This window comes from Vigna umbellata, chromosome 7, assembly GCF_029865625.1.
Source record: "Vigna umbellata cultivar VRB3 chromosome 7, Vumbellata_1.0, whole genome shotgun sequence".
NCBI lineage: Eukaryota > Viridiplantae > Streptophyta > Magnoliopsida > Fabales > Fabaceae > Vigna > Vigna umbellata.
The window spans coordinates 21,969,536-21,975,535 of NC_142171.1; positions in this window are offsets into that span (position 1 = coordinate 21,969,536).

Here is a 6,000-nt window from a genome sequence, read left to right on the forward strand (position 1 = left end):
TTTAGTCATTCTACTTTGCTGTGATATGATTTAAGTCTTATTCAAGTGCAAGATTGGATGACCCCTTATTTTTTTATTAATGATTTCGTCAGTTGTACAGAACCAGTTTAATTCATAACCACATATTGCTCAAGGTATAACCAGCTACTGCACCATATTGTCAAGTTTTTTTATATGAAAACAACATGATATAAAACTTAGAACATAACACACATTACATAACAACTTAATGCAGCAACTAATCTATGAAGTTGACTTTAGCACTTAACAAATTTTACTACAAAACACATCCATGTAAAGATAGACAATATTCCACACTGACAATAAAGATAAATCTGAAATACAAAACAGGAAATTAATGAAGTCTTAAAATTTTTCAATATTTAATGTTCTTGTTTGATCCATTATCTTCAGGTTTGTTGTTGTTGTCAACTGGTGGAATGAATTTGCTAAACATGTCATCAACGAAATGTGTAGGAGGCTTGTTGGTAACAACTTGTAGTGATATACGTACTAGCTCATCAATTGGAAACACCTGCAAATACCGACACTATCAGTGAAAGTGGTCAAAACAAGTTAACAACAGGAATCAAAACATGACAATATTATTAAATTTAGATGCCCATACAAGTTATCAATAGGAATCAAAACACATGAAACCAGAATCATTTAAAACAACACAACACAACATATATGATCAATTCCACCTTCAAACCAAAATATTTGGTACAAATTTCAATAACATTGTGTGTGACAGTGTGAATTCTTTTTCATCCTTTTGAAAGCTTTAACTATTTATAAGTATGAAATGTTTTTTATTTTGTTGATACAGCCTTGGCACTACCCATAAAACATCATCTTGAAGCTATATAAAGTAAATTCTTATTCATCATTACTCGTTATTGTTAAATTTATATTTTCCAGTTCATACATGTAATCTAATTTATAACACCACAAAGCATGAAACCATTCTTCCAGGTCATAATAATCTCCCCATACCTTTTTTGATTTCTTCCCTTACTCCAAAATCCTACTTTCCCTTTCCATCTTTGTCTCCCAATTCTAACATCTCCTCTCTGATATACCACCGCTCCCTCTCTCGGTGTTTCTCACTACCTCAACTACGAATAGCAGGTATTGCCCAGCCAGCAACGTCTGGACTCATTCGATTCCCTTTCTTCAATGTTTAACGTCAATTTGAGAGGGTATAGGGACATTTGGAAAAATTACAAAACCCACACAATTGAAAAAAAAAATCACTACCACCATCAATCCAACCAAATATGAGAAAACCCAAATGAAAATAAACAACATAATGTGAGAGAAGAAAAGGGATTCATCGCACTCAAATAATAAATTCTATCGAAATCAATTTCCCCAACTCTATAGCAAGCTGGCATTACTGATATAATGTGAGCATCACATATTTAGCTATATATAATTGAATAGGTCTAGTCTAAATTCTACATCTCTAATTTACTAATTAGGATTTTTGAGTATGAAGCAAAACAACAAAAATATTCGGCAAAAACTGAGTTAATCCTATCAAAACTCCAACTTTGAGTTAACGCAAAGAGGTTTAGCAAAACAGGAAGTAATAAATTTACTGATTGAAAGAGGATTTCAGACTGAAGAGGACAAATGAAAACCCCTTAAAGCCTAAACCATCAACTAAAGGCATGAGAAACACACATTCAAGCAGCCCATCAGTTATCAAAACCAAAACAAATTTAATGTGCATTGAAAACGTAGAGAACTCACAACTTTCTCAAGGTATACAGAATAAGGAAAACAGAATGTCCAGGCCCACAATATTACGATTACAAATTCCAATAAGTGAAAAAAGGTTGATCACGAAGATTGAGAAAAACCTTAATACCCCACTAACACACAAAACTCAGAAAGAAGGAAAAAGCTACAATGTGTAAGACCTACTGAATAATGGTAGAGGGGAATGTAGAGGAAGTCGTGAAATAAAGCCAAAAGCAAAGAGAGAAAGTTTTGTCCTTTGCTTCAATTTCGATTCTTAAATCCTTCAGCAAAGAGTACTCTTCGCTTCCCATTGAATCAAATTTTTCAAATTTTACCACACCACAATCGCGTTCAGCTTCCCGCTTTCGTGCACACAATGTAAATATCAATTTCGCACTTTTTTTTGCTTTGATTTAGGGTTTCTTGAGCACCATAAAGAAGGAGATTTTGTGTTTGATTTAGGGTTTTTGGAACAAAATAGAGAAAGAGAAAGGGTATTGCGTTCCTAAACCATTGAAATGAATCCAATATGTGGAGAGACAAAGGCTTGGTTTTTCAAAGGGGCGGCCACTTTCGTTGTGCAAAATTCCAAACTTACCCTTAATGACATTCATAAAAAATGAGGTCCACCGCGTGTCAAATGAGTGTCAATCAGTATAAGCGTGTCAAAGTATTGTTTTTCTTTCTTGTTTTGTTGTTGTTTGAATTTTATTTTATTCATTTGTGTTTTTCATCTTTTTTTTTGTTGATTAGTAGTTTTTGTTTTACTGCACATGACCTGTTTTAAGATAACCCCACCCCTTTGCCTTGTGTTTTATTTTATTAGATTTGTTTGTCTGCTGTATTCCATTTCACAAACTCGTTTTTCTAATGAAAATATCTAATAAAAATCAACAAAAATAAATAAATAAAAAAATAAAAAGATAAAAGATAAAATTATAAAATTTAAAAAATGGTTTTAGGACATCTGATCCATCTCCGTTTGCAAATAAATAAATAAAATTTTGATTTGTTAGTTTTTTATTATATAGATTATAAAATAACAAAAAATAGTTCCTTAATTATTTAGTACCCTTTTAAAATCTACATTATAATTTTAATTTGTTTCAATTTTAGGTCTCTTTAAACATACTTACGTAACTACTACTTTTACTTTATATTTTATAATTTCATTTTAAATACTTATGTAAATAATATTGTCATTTTTATAAATAGATATGTAAATAATATCATTATTTCATTTCAAATGCTTAGTAAATATTATTCTTATTTTATATTAAATCCTTAGTAACTATTATTACTATTTTTATAATCTATTTTAAATATTTTTGTAAATATTATTTTTATATTATAAAAATTACAAAATAATGAAACATAAAAAGTAAAAATTATAAAGCAAAAAATAATTAAATATTGTTCTAATGATATGAGTACTCGTGCGATCGTCCGCATCAGTCTAGTACTTAATATCCTCAATCCTAAAAAATTTAAATAATGGTATGAGTGTTTGTGCGATCGTCCGCATCAGCTTAGCACTCAATACCGTCAAGTTTCCTAAATTCCTAAATAAGTAAATAATGGTATTAGCACATCTGTGATCGCTCGCATCGTCCTTGTGCTGAAAAACTTTTCCATTTCTTTTATAAAAAAAATACCAAAAAATATTTTAAAGGTTAAGCACATGTGTGATCGCTCGCATCGTCCTTGTGCTAAAAAACCTTTTCCCTTTCTTATATAAAATTACCAAAAATATAAAATCTTCAAAAACTAAAAACATCCACATTTTCAAACAACAAACAATCTCTCAGCCATAACTATGTGATCCTTGATTCTCCATCAAAAGTGGAGATACTTAGGAGCAAGGCTAGTCCTTGTCAGCTTCACTTCCCAAAATCCAAAATCATTTCAAAACAAATTTTCAAACAATTTCCAAACAAACTTCTCAAATAGTTTCAAAAGAACTACATAACCCTGATTTCTCGTTCTGAATGAGAATACATAGGAGCAAGGTCAATCCTTGTCGGGTCCAAAAAACTAAAACATATATTTTGTTTCTTTAGAGTTTTATTTTGGGGGATAGTTAAACATTCTGAAAACCACATCATATTCGCATATTTAGTTAAAGGTACTGCCTTAGGGCAGGCGTTGTAGGATGCTAATACCTTCCCTACACACAACCGACTCTCGAACCCAGATCTGGTTCTTGTAGACCATGCCTTATCCTTTTATGGTTTTTCCGTAGTTTTCCAGAATAAACTATGGCGGCGACTCCAAACCTCTTTTCAAAACTCGTTTCTTTTTTGGATCGTCGTTCCGTCGCGATTCCGGTTGCGACAAGTTGTAAGTATTTTAATTCTCTTCATAATTGCAATCAATGATTGCTTACAAGTCGTTCAAACTATGATTATCGTAGAGAGGATGTGATTGCAATACAAAGGAGTCTAAACAATCGTAGGTGTTTTACTTTTTTCTCTTACAACAGTAAGCAATACAACAATGAAGCTTGAGAGTATTTCTTTTCTCTTTTTCTCTTCTCTTCTGTTCTCTTTTTTTTTCCTTCAGCTTAGATGTATCTTTTTCTTGAGCTCTTTCTTTTCTTCTCTCTTGAATGCTTATAGGATGGATATTTTGTTGTGAGCTTTTCGTTTGACTACTCTCTTAAGCTATCATCTTGATTTTCCTTTCAAAAGTTCTTCTATTTAAAGACTTCAAGAAAATTTATCCGTTAGACTAAACTTTTAGTCTTGATACTCATGTTTTCTCTTTCTTCTTTGTGTATCAGCCGTTAAGTAAGTCAACTTGTCAGAGTAAGTCAACTTGTCAGAGCAAGCATGCTTTTTCAGTACTTGCTTGAAGTAGGTTGTACGTTCTTTTTAAGTATGACTTCAAGTGAAGAACGTTATTTGAATATCTCCTTTATCTCTATTTGATTTGTAGCTTTGTGGATGTGGGTAGAATAACTTATCTGCAAAGAGTAGAGAAAATTGTGCATGTAGCAAATATGTCTTTTCTTATCACCTTTATTGTTTTTTAGAACATTTAATGTCATTTAATGCTTGCTTAGAACAACAACGTGTTTTTTGACTTTTTACTGTTAGGTAGCATTTTACAATCAAACTATGTTCTAAAGATACCAAGTGTTGTATAGAGACTTCATCGTTTGACGATGTATTGTTTAACCTCATGGTATCGTTTAGTCAAATAAACGTTTGTTTTGGTTTTTTCTCTTAGACGGATATTGTTTAGCTTGTTTAAGATTTCTTTTTATATTTTAAATATTTAATGTCTTTTAACATGTTTTGTCAAAGATATCGTCTCAACTTTTATGTTTTGAGAGTTATGATGGATACCTCTTTCAGGTATGATAAGCATCAAGCATTTATCATCAACTCTCTTAGACGCTTTAGACACACTAGCATATAGCCAAGCGTTTAGGTATTTTATCCTAGATGTTTGTCTATTACCTAAGTGTTTTCCTAAGCTTTTCTATGTTGGGATTCTAGTTCTAAGTTTTTGTGTAGATTTTCTATGTTTGGGTGTTTAGGTTCTACATCTTGTGTTTTCACCTTAAGTTATTTTCAGATTATTATCTCGTTTTAATGTTATTTGATTAAATTTTAAAACATGAGAGCGTTTAGGTATATGTATGATTTTGTCTTAACAAGCTAGCCTTAATGATAAGTGTGAAAAAGAGTTGTTTTTATACTTATAAATGAGCTCAATCTTGTAATTATTCATGTTGTTCCTCATTGAAAAGTTGTAATAGGTAGTAGATTGTTATGTAAAATATTGTACAGGAAATTATATATTATTTAGACTCTGTTAGCCAATTTTCGCAAAGCGAAAGCCAAAATTCGCACTGCCAAAAGTAGGAAATTCGCATAGCGCACCAGTACCTATGCGCTGAGCGAATAACATCAGTTAAAGTGCAGCAGTTAAGAAAATTTGCTTAGCGCACCAGTACATGTGCACTGAGCGAATTAATGAATTTAAGTGGCTTTAAAAGACGTGACAGAGCAACAGAAACATTCTCTGCTAACAGAAGTTCCGCACAAAAGAAAGAAACGAAAACATCTCAGGAACTTCCGGAGACTACTTCAAGGCATCAAGACACCATTGTTGCAAGGGATTGCTTCAAATGTGTACGTTTTAGATGACTAGGAGTAGTTAAATTTCTCTTTCGTTGGGATTGGATGTAATGAACTCAATGTGATTTAATTTTCCTATTCAATATATCGTTGTTCGTTC